The following is an 18,142-nucleotide window of genomic DNA, read 5'->3' as shown; positions in this document are numbered from 1 at the left end:
CAATATTCACGCTCACTTCTTTTTTAAAAGCTTAAAAAGTCTTAGAGGCTTCCTAACTTAAGTCTTAAAAGTCCTACTCATCATGATTCGTACTACCTGCCTATAAATTTTTTTTCTTCTTTTCTCTCTTGTTTTGATTACGATGCAGACTTTATCCTTCCTACCTGAACCGATAAAAAAAATATTTTAGAACACTTTTGGTCTCCTTATTTAGGACATTGACCCCCATCAAAATAATTTTGACCCTCATTTGCCCTCGTTTTTAGGGCAGCTAAATTTTTCTTTTCAAATTTTTTCCTTCCGCACTAGGGTTCCAATGGCCCAAGGATTTGAGTATATATTTTATAAGCCAATCAGAATACTTTTTGTTTTGACCCGACGCCATTTTTCGAGGTTTCAGGCTCTTTTCCAAAATTTTCATTTGTTTTGCAAATAGCATTTTGCTATTAAAAATAATCGAGATAGTAGTTACCATTCTTAAATTAGCTATAAATTGCAAATTTTCTCACTAGCAAGTTATTATTAAAATGTGCTTTTTGTTTTTATGGGCCGTGGTTTGTTCTTTAATAGGTTGCAGATGCCGCCGCTTCAACCATGATCCAACTAAAAAAAAAACAAAAAACAACCGAAATCTTTTTCTTGCGTGTGATATTAACCCTTTCGACTAGAGGATTGTGATGTTGAATAAAATCGAAAGACACTATGTGAACCAGAGATTCAAATGGTCTTCAGTATTCCAGGAATGGCTTTTGGGGTAGTTGTAATTTATGGTGAAAATCAACCATTTTTTTTGTAGTGAATAATACAAGCATACTCTGAGGACCCGTCTATGACAATATTCCAAGGAATGTGACAATATTTCAAGGAATGGAGCAGCGAAGTCTCTAAAATTATGACATCATAGACCAGAGACGCCACTTTTCCAAAGATCCGTCTGCAATATCATCTTGTACATGCCAAGCATTTTTGTCAAAAATTGGATCTTATTTAGATATTAAATAAAAAAAACAAGTTTTTTAAACTGAAAGTAAGGAGCGACATTAAAACTTAAAACGAACAGAAATTATTCCGTATATTGAAGGGGCTTTCCCCTCCTCAACGCCTCGCTCTTTACGCTAAAGTTTTTTATTGCTTTAAAAAATAAAGTTTTGAGACAGAGTCAAACTTTAGCGTAAAGAGCGAGGCGTTGAGGAGGGGAAAGCCCCTTCCATATACGGAATAATTTCTGTTCGTTTTAAGTTTTAATGTCGCTCCTTACTTTCAGTTTAAAAAACTTGTTTTTTTTATTTAATATCTAAATAAGATCCAATTTTTGACAAAAATGCTTGGCATGTACAAGATGATATTGCAGACGGATCTTTGGAAAAGTGGCGTCTCTGGTCTATGATGTCATAATTTTAGAGACTTCGCTGCTCCATTCCTTGAAATATTGTCACATTCCTTGGAATATTGTCATAGACGGGTCCTCAGAGTATGCTTGTATTATTCACTACAAAAAAAATGGTTGATTTTCACCATAAATTACAACTACCCCAAAAGCCATTCCTGGAATACTGAAGACCATTTGGATCTCTGGTTCGCATAGTGTCTTTCGATTTTATTCAACATCACAATCCTCTAGTCGAAAGGGTTAATATCACACGCAAGAAAAAGCCTTCGGTTGTTTTTTGTTTTTTTTTAGTTGGATCATGGTTGAAGCGGCGGCATCTGCAACCTATTAAAGAACAAACCACGGCCCATAAAAACAAAAAGCACATTTTAATAATAACTGGCTAGTGAGAAAATTTGTAATTTATAGCTAATTTAAGAATGGTAACTACTATCTCGATTATTTTTAATAGCAAAATGCTATTTGCAAAACAAATGAAAATTTTGGAAAATAGCCTGAAACCTCGAAAAATGGCGTCGGGTCAAAACAAAAAGTATTCTGATTGGCTTATAAAATATATACTCAAATCCTTGGGCCATTGGAACCCTAGTGCGGAAGGAAAAGATTTGAAAAGAAAAATTTAGCTGCCCTAAAAACGAGGGCAAATGAGGGTCAAAATTATTTTGATGGGGGTCAATGTCCTAAATAAGGAGACCAAAAGTGTTCTAAAATATTTTTTTATCGGTTCAGGTAGGAAGGATAAAGTCTGCATCGTAATCAAAACAAGAGAGAAAAGAAGAAAAAAAAATTTATAGGCAGGTAGTACGAATCATGATGAGTAGGACTTTTAAGACTTAAGATAGGAAGCTTCTAAGACTTTTTAAGCTTTTAAAAAAGAAGTGAGCGTGAATATTGAGAACCATCGATAACTTGAGACATTAATTTTTATCAAAGATTATAACACTAAGGTATCGTATAGTATTCGTACGCTTAATTACATAATTCTCCATTTGCAAATAAACAACCCAAGGGTAAAAATTTGATGATCTACCATACATAATAAAACCTGATTTACTATGGTTTAACAAAAGCTTATTCACTCTCATCCACTTATCTATACCTAACATACCTCTTCTCATTATCTCTATTAAATCAGATTCAGTCTTTGCTGCAGCAGTAAAATGGGTATCATCTGCAAAACTAGGAATAATCACCCTACAATTAGAATGTGCACTATCTAACAAATCCAAAACAGAAAATCGTAAGTCGTTAATATAAATCAAGAATAAAAGTGGACCTAAAGTGTTTAATTTAGTTTTATAACTCCTCTAGTTGACCTGAAATAGAAAACTTGATACCATTCACAAAAAAATCTATTTACTTTTTTTGATAGCTTGGATACACTTACGCTATTTAGATTTGGTTAAACTTTAAGAGCAGAAGTAGCTGCTAAGGTTTCAACATAATACCCTCAGTCGTTCTTAGGATACTGCTGAGATGCCTTATGGAGAATTAGCATTAACACAGTGCATTTTGATTTAATCTTAAGGCAAAATTTAGTTTATAACCATAACGGGCAAATGGGAGGGTGGGCGTGGGAGGGGGATTAGTTGCCCTCCAATCACTTTCAACTATTAAAAAGGACACTAGCCCTTTCCATTTTCAATCAAATTAGCCCTTTTCTTAGTTTCTACGACAAATCCTTCGATATGAAGTGCCCTAGTCTAAAAAACAAAATAATAATAATACATTGTACCCACTTTGTTCTTTACTATAAAAATGTCAAGCCTTCCAATCACTCTCGACTCTTAAAAAGAGCACTAGCCCTTTCAATTTCCAATTGAATGAGCCCTTTTTGAGTTTCTACATCAACTCTTTCTATAAACACCTTATATACCCCCCCAGTGCATAAATTACAACCCTTGCCCTGAGGGCTGTGAGGGGGTTGTCATCATCAGAGACCTAATTTCCAGAACTTTCAACTACGTTGGACAAAATGGCTATCTCAAAATTTGACTGGATGTGTTTGAGGAAATGGTGGGCGTGAGAGGCGTGTTAGTTGCTTTTCAATCACTTTTAACTATTTTCAAAAGCACTAGCCCTTTCAATTTCCTATCAAATGAGCCCTTTTGAAGTTTCTATGACAATGCTTTCTATAAAAACCTTATATGCTCCCATGGCATAACTTATAATCCTTGTCCTAAGGGCTGGGGATGTCATCCACAAAGACCTAACTTCCAAAACTTTCAACTACGTTGAACAAAATAGATATATCAAAATTTTGATTGGATGTGCTTGGGGAAATGGTGGGCGTGAGAGGGGGGTTACTTGCCCTCCAATCACTTCGGACTATTGAAAAGGGCACTAACCCTTTCTATATCCAATTGAATGAGCCCTTTTTGAAGTTTCTAGGACACTGCTGTCTATAAAAACCTGTCAAACCACCGCTGTTAATCACTTTCGACTATTAAAAAGGGCACTAGCCTTTTCAATTTTGAAATGAATGAGCCCTTTTTGAAGTTTCTACGACAGGACTTTCTCTAAAAAACCTTATATACCCCCAGGGCAAAACTTACAACCCTTGCCCTGAGGGCTGCGGGGGGAGTGCCATCCTCAATGGCTATCTGAAAATTTTGATGGGATGTATTTGGGGAAATGGTGGGAGTGAAAGGGGGTTTACTAGTCCTCCAGTTTCTTTTTACTATTAAAAAAGACACTAGCCATTTTAATTTCCAATCGAATGAGCCCTTTTTGAAGTTTCTACGACAATGCTTTTTATAAAGACCTTATATGCCCCCAGGGCATAACTTACAACCCTTGCCCTGAGGGATGTGGGGGGGGGGGGGGTTGTCATCCTCAAAGACCTAATTTACAGAACTTTCGACTATTTAAAAGGGCACTAGCCCTTTCAATTTTGAACTCAATGAGCCCTTTTCGAAGTTTCTATGACAGGACTTTCTCTAAAAGCCTTATATGCCGCCAGAGCCAAACTTACAACCCTTGCCGTGAGGACTGTGGGGGGGGGGGTGCCATCCTCAAAGACATAATTTCCAGACATTTCAACTGCGTTGAACAAAATGGCTATCTCAAAATTTTGAATGGATGTGTTTGGGAAAATGTTGGGCACGTGAGGGGGTTACATGCGCTCCAATCACTTTTGACTATTAAAATGAGCACTAGCCCTTTCAATTTCCAATCGAATGAGCCCCTTTTGAAGTTTCTAGGACAACGCTGTCTATATAAAAAAATCTTATGTGCCCTTAGGGCATGACTTCTAACCCTTGCCCTGAGGGCTGTGGGGGGAGTTTTATTCTCAAAAACATAATTTCTGGACTTCTTAACTACTTCGAACAAAATGGCTTCGAATTGCCATTCGAATGAGTCCTTTTTGAAGTTTCTTCAACATCGCTATTTATAAAATCCTTATGTATCCCCAGGACATAACTTATAACCCTTGCCCTGAGGGCTATAAGGAGGTTATCATCCTCAAAGACCTAATATCTAAAACTTTGAACTACGTGGAACCAAATGGCTATCTAAAAATTTTGATTGGATGTGTTTGGGGAAATGGTGGGAGTGGAAGGGGTGTTAAGTGCCTTCCAATCACTTCCGACTATTAGAAAGGGCAATAGCCATTCCAATTTCAATTCGAATGAACCCTTTTCGAAGTTTCTAAGGCAACTCCTTCGATACGAAGTGCACTGGTATGAAAAAAAAATAATTCGATTCGAAGTTCCCCAAAAATGTTTGGGGGATGGTGGGCGCGAGAGGGGGGTTACTTGCCGTCCAATCACTTTTGACTATTAAAAAAGGCAATAGCCCTTTGAATTTCCAATCAAATGAGTCCTTTGTCAATTTTTTAGGACAACACTTTCAATAAAAACTTTATGTGCCCCCATGGTATAACTTAAAGCCCTTGCCCTGAAGAATGTGGGGGGAGTGTCCGGCTCAAAGGTTTAATTTCCGGACCTTTCAACTACAATGAACAAAATGGCTATCTCAAAATTTTGACTGGATGTGTTTGGGGAAATGGTAGGTTTAGAAGGGATTTTAGTTGCCCTCCGATCACTTTTGACTAATAAAAAGGGCACTAGCCATTTCAATATCCAATCGAATGAGCCCTTTTTGAAGTTTCTATGACAACGCTTTCTATAAAAAGCTTATATGCCCCCAGGACCTAACTTACACCCTTTGCCCTGAGGGCTGTGGGGGGGGGGTAGTTTTCATCCTCAAAGACTTAATTTCCGGAAGTTTCGACTATTAAAAAGGGCACTAGCCCTTCGAATTTCCGATCGAATGAGCCATTTTGAAGTTTCTACGACAATGCTTTCTATTAAAACCTTATATGCTCCCATGGCATAACTTACAATCCTTGCCCTGAGGGCTGGGGGAGGTGTCATCCTCAAAAACCTAATTTCCAGAACTTTCAACTACGTTTAAAAAAATTACTATCTCAAAATTTCGATTGGATGTGTTTGGGGAAATGATGGGCGTGAGAAGGGGGTTAGTTGCCCTCTAGTCACTTCCGACTATTAATTAGGGCACTAGACTATTCAATTTCTAATCGAATGATCCCCATATGAAGTTTCTCTGAACACGCTTTCTATAAAAAAAACCTTATATGCCCCCAGGGCATAACTTACAACCCTTGCCCTGAGGGCTTTGGGGGGAGTGTCCTCCTCAAAAACATAATTTCTGGACTTTTTAACTACTTCGAAAAAATGTTTTCGATTTGCCATTCAAATGAGCCCTTTTTGAAGTTTCTTCAACATCGCTATTTACAAAATCCTCATGTGTCCCCAGGGCATAACTTACAACCCTTACCTTGAGGGCTCTGAGGAGGTTATAATCCTCAAAGACCTAATATCTAAAACTTTGAACTACATTGAACCAAATGGCTATCTAAAAATTTTGATTGGGTGTGTTTGGGGAAATGGTGGACATGGAAGGGGTGTTAGTTGCCTTCCAATCACTTTCGTCTATTAAAAAGGGCAATAGCCATTCCAATTTCCAATCGAATGAGCTCTTTTCGAAGTTTCTACGACAACACCTTCGATACAAAGTGCCCTGGTATGAAAAAAAAAATTCGATTCGAAGTTCCCCAAAAATGTTCGGGGGAACGGTTGGCATGAGAGGGGGCTAGTTGCCATCCAATCACTTTCGACTATTAAAAATGGCAATACCCCTTTTAATTTTCAATCGAATGAGCCCTTTTTCAAGTTTTTAGGACATAGCTTTCAATAAAAACCTTATATACCCCCATGGTATAACTTATAACCCGTGCCCTGAGGGCTGGGGGGGGGGGGGTTGTCATCCTCAAAGACCAAATTTCCTGAAATTTCAAATACGTTGAACAAAATTGCTATCTCAGAAAATTTGATTGGAGGTGTTTGGGGAAATGGTGGGCGAGAGAGGGGGGTCAGTGGCCCTCCAATCACTTCCGACTATTTCCAGACCTTTAAACTACGTTGAACTAAATGGCTATCTGAAAATTTTGACTGGATGTGTTTGGGGAAATGGTGGGCATAGAAGGAGTTTTAGTTGCCCTCCAATCACTTTTGACTATTAAAAAGGGCACTAGCCATTTCAATTTCCTATTGAATGAGCCCTTTTTGAAGTTTCTACAACAAAGCTTTCCATAAAAAGCTTATATACCCCCAGGGCATAACTTACTACCCTTGCCCTAAGGGCTGTTGGGGGGTGTCGTCGTCAAAGACCTAATTTCCAGAACTTTTTACTATTAAAAAGGGCACTAGCCCTTGCAATTTTGAACTTAATGAGCCCTTTTCGAAGTTTCTGCGACAGGACTTTCTCTAGAAGTCTCCTCTAGAGTAGCCTTGCATTTCTGATAATAATTTGAAAGTTTTTAGTGGCAGAATAAAGGCGAGCTTTTTGCAATTTTTCTGGGATGTAGGCCGTAAAATTCCTCTTTATTGGTGTGGACTTTTTAAACAGCGACGCTTTTGAACGCTTAGAGATTCCCCCGAACATGAGCTTTCCTGATTATCCATTTATGTAGTCAGGAGCTACCCAACCTTTTGTCCGAGCCAGGGATGCTTTTGGTGTCATCTTCAAATTCAAGTGATTTGACAACGATGGTTGTAATAAATAGGGTTGATTGCATCTGTACACTTCAGGAGGTGATTTTATATCAGACACAAATCAGTAGTATAGAAAACACGGGCTCTGGACCACATCATTTATTGAATGGAATTATTTTTTTTCATACCAGGGCACTTTGTATTGAAGGAGTTGTCGTAGAAACTTCAAAAAGGGCTCATTCGATTGGAAATTTGAATGGCTATTGCTCTTTTTAATAGTCGAAAGCTATTGGAAGGCAACTAACACCCCTTCCACACCCACCATTTCCCCAAAAACATCAAATCAAACTTTTTAGATAGCCATTTGGTTCCACGTAGTTCAAAGTTTTAGATATTAGGTCTTTGAGGATGATAGCCTCCTTAGAGCCTTCAGGAAAAGGGTTGTAAGTTATGCCCTGGGGATACATAAGGATTTTATAAATAGCGATGTTGAAGAGATTTCAAAAAGGGTTCATTCGAATGGCAATTCAAAGCCATTTTGTTCAAAGTAGTTAAAAATTCCGGAAATTGTGTTTTTGAGGATGACATTTCCCCCACAGCCCTCAGGGTAAGGGTTGGAAATTATGCCCTGGGGGCATATAAGATTTTTTTTTATAGAAAGCGTTGTGGTAGAAACTCAAAAGGGGCTCATTCGATTGGAACTTGAAAGGGCTGGTGCTCTTTTTAACAGTCGAAAGTGATTGGAGGGTAAGTAACCCCCTCACACGCCCAACATTTCCCCAAACACATCCAATCAAAATTCTGAGATAGCCATTTTGTTCAATGTAGTTGAAAGGTCCGGAAATTATTTCTTTGAGGATGGCACTATCCCCACAGCCCTTATTGCAAGGGTTGTAAGTTTCGCCCTGGGGGCATATAAGGTTTTTAAATAGCCAAGGCTCGGGGTGTTTTTTCACAGTTAAAAAAAGTTTGGAAGAATAGGAAGACAAGTCTGCAAACCAAGATTAGAGTATTAGAAGCTACAGTGATGACAGTGGTCAAATATGGCTCTGAAGCATGGGCGCTCAGAAAAGCGGATGAAGATTTTGTAGATGTTTTCCAGAGAAATTGCTTAAGGATTGTTCTGGATACCCGGCTGAGTGACCGTATTTCAAACAATAGGCTATACGAAGAAAGTGGTTCAATACCGCTCTCTAGGGCTATAATGAACGAGAGGTTGAGGTGGCTAGGGCACGTTGTGCGGATGAAGGATGACAGATGGCCGAAGATTACTCTTTTCGGCCAACCGTCTAGGACTAAACGGAAAGCAGGTCGTCCTCGTCTGGGGTAGGAGGACGTCATAAAGAAAGATTTAAAGGAAATGGGAACTTCGTGGGCGGGTGTAAAAAGGCAGGCTTTGAATAGATTGGGATGGAGGAGGAGCATGCGTAGCTCTGTTGGCCTCAGGTGGCTTGGTGCTGTGGTGAGTTGTTCGTAGTAGTAGTAGTGTAAGGGTATTGACCAAGGAGGTATATCTTCACTCTTCCTTTGTAATAATAATACTCTAAAAGCACAGGGGCAACTTAAAATGAATTAAATAATTAGTGATTTTTGGTTTACTTTATTATTCTGATGATACTTTAAACCTTAGTCGAATGTTTTCATCTACTGAGGAATTACTTTGTTGCTTAGTTGTGAATATAGAAAAATAGTCTGGTCTGTCAGCCTATCTAAGAGGGAGATTCGTACTTATGTGCAGTCTCAAACTAGAATACAATGAATGCAACTATGAAGTCGGACTGTATAACCATCTGCCCTTCGGCCCTTAGGTACCTTGGCCCTTCGATTGGTGCCAATTGACATCAACTCTGTTGGGCAACTCAGTTGAACTGTATAACCATCTGCCCTTCGGCCCTTAGGTACCTTGGCCCTTAGATTGGTTTCAATTAAAATCAACTCTGTTTGTGCTGCTCTGTTGGGCATCTCTGTGGAACTGCATAACCATCTGCCCTTCGGACATGAGTGATCGGGGCCCTTCGTTCGGTGCCAAGTGAAATCACCGCTGAGTGTGATTATCGGGAGGGCACATCGGTCGAACTGGAAACCACTCTGCCAGTAGGCCCGGCGGTATCTTGGCCATTCGAGTGGTTACAATTGAATTCATCACTTAGTGTGCTGCTCTGTTGGGTAACTCTGTGGAACTGCATAACCATCTGCCCTTCGGTCCTGAGGTACCTTGGCCCATAGATTGGTGACAAGTGAAATCAGCTCTGTGTGGGCTGCTCTGTTGGGCAACTCGGTCAATCTGTATAACCATCTGCCCTTTGGCCCTTAGGTACCTTGGCCCTTCGATTGGTGCCAATTGAAATCAACTCTTTTTGGGCTGCTCTGTTAGGTAACTCAGTGGAACTGTATAACCATCTGCCCTTCGGCCCTTAGGTACCTTGGCCCTTCGATTGGTGCCAAATTAAATCAGCTCTGTGTGGGCAGCTCTGTTGTGAAACTCAGTCGAACTGTATAACCATCTGCCCTTCGGCCTTTAGGTACCTTGGCCCTTCGAGTGGTGCCAATTAAAATCAACTCTGTTTGGGCTGCTCTGTTGGGCAACTCTGTCGAACTGTATAACCATCTGCCATTCGGCCCTTGGGTATCTTGGCCCTTCGATTGGTGACAATTGAAATCAACACGCTCTCTATTGTTTGGGCTTTTTGGTGAATAGTTGTGAGAAATTTATGGACTTATTGTCTGTTGCAACAGGTGCATGCTAGCCAGAGTTTAAGATCATTAGTTTTCTCACATATGTTCTTTTTTAGGAATATTTTTACGCGGACTATCAAAACAGCTTACGATCTTTGTATCCCAGATATAAGAAGTTCCTCTTTTAATTCCTCTTGTGTTGCTAAAATAGGCTATAGGCGTTCGATTGAGTTGTTCCTTGTTGGAAAATTTATTTTTGGAATTCAGGTATTGGGGGGGGGGGTCCGGTTCGTGGGAATACTCTCCCATCCAACGCCAGGATGTGGTCTTTGATTTTTTAAACACCTCCCCCATCCCCCATAATTCGTATATATAGCCAAAGAATTTTTTTCAAACCAGAAAAACAATTAATTAGTAATTAGTTGTACTCCATATATCTTGTCAGTTTGTTTGAAAAAAAAACAACAACACATAAATTATGCTTTTGAAAAAATTGGAAAGTAAACATCTATCGGTGTCCCAGACATCAACAATTGATAAAATAAGGTTTACAGACATAATTGCTGAATGTAACTTAAAAATTTAGCATATATGTACATGCTTCGTGTCACTATTGGATGGTTGTATTGTTTTCTCGGTCTCTTATTTGTAATCAACAACTTAAAAACCCCATAATCAAAATCCAAAACCCATGCAAAGCACGGTGCAACAGACGCATGCTAGCCAGAGTATAAGATCATTAGTTTTTTTTTACATGTCCTTAATCTTTCCTTTTTTAGGAACATCTTTACGCGCACTAACAAAAACAGCATACGATCTTTGTATTTCAGATATGAGAAGTTCCTCTTGGAATTCCTCTTGTGATGCGAACATAGGCTATTGGTTGCCACATATAGTCTGGCAGAAACTTTGACTGCAGCTGGGAGTCACCATGAAATATTATTGAAAGATTAGATTAACTTAATATATTTTCTGAGGCAATCGTCAAGTCTTAGTTTTTCTTTTATTTGTGTTGTTTTGTTCCTGCTGCGTGTTTCTCTTCTGTTTGTTTTTTATTACTTTATTGTAACCTCCTCTTGTTTTATTGAGTGTTCAATGACTTTATTGACCAAACGAAAATCATAGCTAAACTTCTCAATTCATACGTGGTTGCTGAGAACCACAATGTTTACATTTTAAACATAATATGCAGAGTAGTCACCACTCCTACTCTCAGATACAATCTAAACTCCCATCAATCAAAATAAATAACTAATTACTTTCCTGTTCCCTCTCCCAGGAGAAACCACCCCATCATATGTCAAAATAAAAAAGCAATTTTTTTTTGTAATGCTAATAAATAATTTTTACTCTTTTTCAAATTACGCAAGGGTTACTGCTTTTTTGAGGTCAGGCTCCATATCATTGCAAGTATTAAGTTTGGAGCAAAATCTGATCGCACAGTCGGTGTGATGGGTATGTGTAGCTTTGCTGATAATCAGGTACGCTGATTAGACCGGTTAATAAAAATTTTCAGTAATTAAATAATTATATCATTGAATCATTTCTGTATACAGAGGGAGGAGTATTTGACCACGAATCCTCCTGTTTTTAAAATTTTCAAGACTATGTCTTTGTTCTCTGTTGTTGCAGAAATAATCCACTGAGCTTTCTCTGAGATTAACTCGTAATCTGCAAATACCAGCAAAATTCCTTTACTGTGGAGTTTTCTTGCTAAAGTTTTACGGAGAAATTCGTATCTAATCTAATGGAAGGTTTTTATTTACCACTCTTTAAAGACTTGTAGAAAAATTTATGATACTTTAGGTTTTATCATATTACTATTGCTTCTCTTTTCAGCAGACCTCTTCCCCTCCCTATTCCCTCAGCAAAAGCAAGGTGACATTCTTACCTTTAACTACTATATTTGTTCGGCAATAATTATACCAAAGAAGCAGGTATGTATCCAGGGGGAGGGGACAACTAGGATTAACCCCCTTTTCTCTCTTCAGCTTTTATTCTATTATTATTATCAATCGTTCTTCGTGCAGAAACAATCAACGACTGTTCGACTATTCGATCGTGGGGAATTTTTCAGTCTATATGGACAAGACGCCATCTTCGCTTCTAAAGAGCTATTCAAAACATCTGGTGCTGTAAGACACATTGGGGAAGAAAAAATTGAATGCTTATCCATTGGCAAAAATAATGTTAGAAACTTCTTGCGAGAGCTCCTAATTTTAAAGCAGTACTGTGTTGAGCTGTATCAGAGTTCTGGGAGTAAATCATCTGGAGAATGGACTGTTGTTGCAAGAGTAAGTGAATATATTAATTTTTCTTGTATAATTGCCATACTGCCTCTCCTGAAATCTTGAATTCTTGTTGACTTTTTTCTAAAATTTTTATTGTAATAATGTGCCACATTTCAGTGGCTAGAATCGTTATTTTGACTTGAAATAAAGGTGCTTTGACTTTTAGCCTTCTAAAATCTAAATAGCATATACTACTAATAATATTATAAAATGTAATAATAATAAAAATGATCAAAATAAATTATAAAGTGAGACGATTAAAGGCTGTTTGAGTTTCGAGGGAACCACGAAAATAGAGTCGATGTAATACTCTTGACAAATAAATAAAAATTATTGTCGTTTTCGAACCATTATACAAACAAATGTCCCGAGTTCTTTGCTGCCAGTTGGCTGATGACTTCTACTCCTTGTTGACCATTTTTAGAAGAGAAATATCAAAATTAGGTCAATATTTAACGCTTGGCTTTTTATATAAGTTCATATTCAAGGTAGTGTACCAATTATCGAGACTAAAAAAAAATTGACCCTGACTTCAAATGAAAGTAGTTTGATTTCAACTCTGCTAAAATTAAAGAAAGATGGAACGTTGTGAATTGTACGCACTGAATATTGTGAAAATTTTCAACTTTTTTTAAACAATATCTGAACTGTCTGATTTTAATTGCCTTTAAGTAGATGTCATTGAGCTATCTACCAGCACTCCAAAAAAAAAAACGAGAAAAAGTTTGCTTTCTGGTGGTAGATAGCACACCGGCAACAGTGTCTGTTAAAATTAAGAAGACTAGATTACTGCTACATTACTTTTGTTTTACGTATAATATGTCCAATGTTTTGGTTTTTCAACTTTGTAGCACCATTTGCGAAATATATAATAGTAATAATAATAATTATTCTATATATTATGAATTATAATAGTGAATAATTGTTCACATTTTTAATTATTGTATATGGGAAATATCAAAACGTGAAAAATTAAAATAATGTGTAAAATTAAAAAAAAGTGAAAAATTGAAGTAATATAATAAAGTAATTATTATATATGTGAAATATATAATAATGGTTTATATATTAACCCACTATAAAATAAAAGTAAAAGTGAAGTAAAGAAATATAATGGGGAATACCTTAGAAAAAGACTATGAAAAATAAAGAGAAAAGAAATCAAAAATCAACAAGCTGAAAATTTCACAAACTTTAAATAGCAGACATGGTTAGTTCATTGTGTAGCAGCGGCAGCTGTACTGTTATATCTTGGTGCTTATCTACGATTGATCTAATAGACAGTTAATGTAATATACAATAACAGAAAGGTTGAGATGGTTAGGGCACGCTTTGCGGATGAAGGATGACATATTGCCGAAGATTGTTCTTTTTGGCTAACCGTCTAGGGCTAAATGGAAAGCAGGTCGTCATTGGTTGGGGTGGAAGGATGCCACAAAGAAATATTTAAAGGAAATGGGAACTTCCTGGGAGGGTGTAAAGTGGTAAAATTTGAATAGATTGGGATGAAGGAGGAGCGTGCGTAGCTGTGTTGGCCTCAGGGGACTTGGTGATGTGATGAGTTGTTAGTAGTAGTTTTACCACAGTGGCAAATGCAATAACCTATTGAAGTTATCAAGTATTTTGCAATAAGTTGCATAGGTTGCATCAAGACGCTGGGTAATTGTAGACAGAGAAAAGCCAAGACAGATAGTCCAAGTAATTGAGAGGAAAATATGGTATAGGGAGCGTTCATATATCAGTCTTGAGGAAAACCAGATAGAAATAATACAGAGTTGTCAAGGTAGATCCAGGCAAACGTTTTAAGGCTATATTTCCATAGGCTCTGTTTTTGAGTACCCAAGCTTAATTTTAAGCTTAGCGTTGGAAACTGCACGTGAATCATATGACTAACTTTTTTGTAATCGTAAATTCTTTCCACCTGAAAGTTATTGAATTTTGTATGACTAATTTGTGATCTAGAAGAAACCTGAATTTAAACATACTTTGCCTCTGGATCCATCAAAATCCTCTTTGTACCTTAAAGCCACGATTTTACATGATATTTTATTTGATTGTTTCAAAGTTGTGTAGTTTGTTGGCCAGTTTTTCTCCAGCTTTCTACGTTGAACCGTGACAATAAATAATAAAAAAATCAACAAGATAAATTTAACCATCTGTTAGTAAAACTTCAAACATCAACAATAAGGTGATTAAGGTATATTTTTGGCTTTTAAAGCTAAAAATATTTCTTATTTTCTTCTTAATTTTGCTTCTTAAGCAAAGCTGCACCTTCTTAAGGGCCGTTTAGTTTTGGCTGTTTAAGCCAGAAATATTTATGATTTTCTTCTTTATATTTCTTCTTTAAGAAAGCTCCACCTTCTTAAGGGCCGTATGTTTTTGGCTTTTTTGCTAATTTGTCACCTTTTTTTCGAAGTCAGTGGTGTCTACTACCAAAGACATCAAAAATACATTAACAGTTCTTTTCTTTAAAAAATTTAAGTACCTAAAATTCTAATGTTTTTTTAAGTTATTTATTGATTTTTAAGTTTCCACTTAATTATTTGATAAAAGCCCATTTGATTTTCACTGACTTTGGTGTTTATTATAAAAAAAGAAGATCACATTTATCCAAGAAATGGAGAGAAAAGACATCAAACAGTGCAATAACGTCCAATGATTTTAATTCTTTTCAATGTGCTTATTGATTTTGAATATAAATATGTTTGTTTGAGATTTTGCTATTATTATCACATACGATTTCTAAAGACCAACTAGGCGTTACAAGTTCGCACTTCACCTCTTTTTTTCAGTTCTGATTGCTAGAGAATTTTAGCTTATGCTACTTAGTAATTTCTTCAGTTATTTTTTTTGTACTTATTCATAATTAATAGTTTTGAGTTTTTTTAATTAACTTTGAATTACATTGAATTAACATTGATTTATTTATTCAACCCTAGATAATTGTTAATAGGTGACTTGTTTTAATTGCTAATGAAGACAATATAAAAAATTGCGAAAAATATTCTATTGAGTCAATATGCATACTATTATCCAGGAAGTAGGGCTGGCCACTAGTTCTTTGGGAAGTACCTTTGTTTTTTTGACACACTCAACAAGAGTAAAAAACCGTTGAAAAACTTTAATTTCAAGATGTAATATAGCAGGGGAATTCTTTATTTTAAAATTAAAATTCAGGTCTAAACTAAAATAGCGACGAAGACCACACTGCCTTTCCATAACAAACAACAAAAGTACGAAGAACAAAAGGGAAATCTTTTTGTAAGACAGTGGAAATAATTTGAATGAATATTTCGAATTGAATTTATCAAGTATTTTGGGCAATAGGTTGCATCAAGACTGGACTGGGTAATTGTAGACAGAGAAAAGCCAAGACAGATAGTCCAAGTAATTGAGAGGCAAATGTTTAAATGGCTGGGGCACGGGTAAATGGCAGGAGTATGAATGACTCTCTTGTTGGACACATACTTGTCAGGTTAGTTTTTGGAAAGGCATGCCTGCCTAGAGCCTTGAGCCTAGAAGACCCTGTTGAGGGTATAACATGTTCGGCATAAGTTATTATTATACAAAAAACATTAATAACCACTGATATGAAATAATAGTTTAGACCTACAACAAAAGTACGAAGAACAAAAGGGAAATCTTTTTGTAAGACAGTGGAAATAATTTGAATGAATATTTCGGCCCTATGTCCAAGGGCCGCCCTCAGCAAGACAAAAAAATATATGAAATAAAAAATACTCACAACAACATGAGACCAATAAAACCAATAAAGTGACAATTTTTTTTTCAAAGCAGTCCTAGCATCATTACTTCAGCGAAGTTTAACCAGGACTGATAAAAGGTAAGGTAAAACCAAGGCGATTCAATGAAATGAAAGAAAAATAATTTCAAAACACGTTCTTATTGCTAATTCAGCCTTTTTGGCAGCTAACCTCAAAGGTCTTTTTGTGACCAGTTCTTTGTTAATGTTTATTGGTTTATTAAAATATTTTGTAAGATCACTTTTTTTTAATTTGTGTATAGAGCAATTAGTGTATATTCCTCCCCCAAGTCCCGATTTAAGGAAATATTATTATTAATCTTAAGTCTGATTTCAATTGATTCTCGGACTACCTGTTTTATGCCTAGGTCATTGCGAATCAGGGTAGAGTCATCCAAAAGTAAATTGGTGTTAGGATTTTAAAAAATATGGCTGCCTAATGCAGAATCAGATGAAACAGTGTAAATATTAGAATATAGAGCTTTGACTATATCATCTTTATGCTGTTGTATACGATTTTCAAAGTTCTGGTGTCCTAGGCATAAAACAGGTAGTCCGAGAATCAATTGAAATCAGACTTAAGATTAATAATAATATTTCCTTAAATCGGAACTTGGGGGAATATACACTAAATGCTCTATACACAAATTTAATTAAAAATGATCTTACAAAATATTTTAAAAAACCTATAGACACTAACACAGAACCGGCCACAAAAAGACCTCTGAGGTTAGCTGCCAAAAAGGCTGAATTAGCAATAAGAACGTGTTTTTAATTTATCTTTCTTTCATCTCATTGAATCGCCTTGGTTTTACCTTACTTTTTATCAGTCCTGGTTGAAATTCGCTGAAGTAATGATGCTAGGACTGCTTTGAAAATTTTTTTTCACTTTATTGGTTTTATTGGTCGCATGTTGTTGTGAGTCTTTTTTCTTTCATATTTTTTTTTGTCTTGCTGAGGGCGGCAACCTAAAATTTTACTAGTGTTGTAAAATTACATTAAAATAAAAACTCTTTAGTTAGAATTGTTAAAATTAGTCAACTTTTTTAAAATTAGGTAAAGTGGGTAAAATAAGGTAAAATAAGCTACTCCATAAGAAATACAGGGTAAAATTAGCGTTTTAGAGTTGCCCTGTAGATACAAGACCAATTGAGCATTTCTTTTTAGGCATCACTTTCTTCTTTTAATGAAATTTTTTTTTTAATTTCTGATTTTCCTGGGCTTAATAAAGAGTTTCATCCCCTTCATTTTTTCATTTTTATCCCCTTCATCTATAGTTTCATCAATTTAATTAACTGTCTAGTTTTTCCCTTTGTCGATCTTGTGCCTAGAGTAATACCTCAGCAATTGGACAGTGCCTAATTTCGGACATCCATTTTGTAAAAAAGAAAAAGGAATAAAAAAAAATTAATAAATAAATTAAATTTACCATTATTTAGAAGTAAAATCATATTTGTCATTGTTTTCTACATTTAAACCTAAGAAATGTTACCCTAACAGCCTTTAATATTTAAATAGCCGTATTCAGACACATTCCTTACAAAATATATATTTTATTTTTCATTTATTTATAAAATTACCTAAGGCAATTAAAAGAGAGGTTTGTTAAACTTTGATGACTTATTAACTAAGCACTGGATCATGATAGCGGAAGATTCACTCAATTTCAAATTAATTAAAAATGTCTTCAAGAGGTTTTGCTTGAACGTATAGTTCCACTCATGACTTCTTATTTTCTTTTTCAGTTTATTTGGCATCTGCCGAACCCGCCCCCCCCCCCACCCCCGTCCTGGATATGGAACCAATGATTATAACTCAATTTCTAACGCCACCCTCCCCGTTTATCTACAGGCTAGATCAGTATATATTTTGCCGAATATTCTTTCAAAAACCAATTATGAAAGACAAGGGACGTTAAACTAGAATCAGAATTTATTTTAGACATTGTACTTAGTAACACCTCAGTTGGTTGCAAGATGATGAAAAACAAGATAAATCTTAG

The sequence above is a fragment of the Artemia sp. Qi Xiang Cuo genome, unplaced genomic scaffold (genome assembly GCF_049724085.1).
Source record: "Artemia sp. Qi Xiang Cuo unplaced genomic scaffold, ASM4972408v1 HiC_scaffold_23, whole genome shotgun sequence".
Lineage (NCBI taxonomy): Eukaryota > Metazoa > Arthropoda > Branchiopoda > Anostraca > Artemiidae > Artemia > Artemia sp. Qi Xiang Cuo.
Note: the sequence above shows the minus strand (reverse complement) of the source record.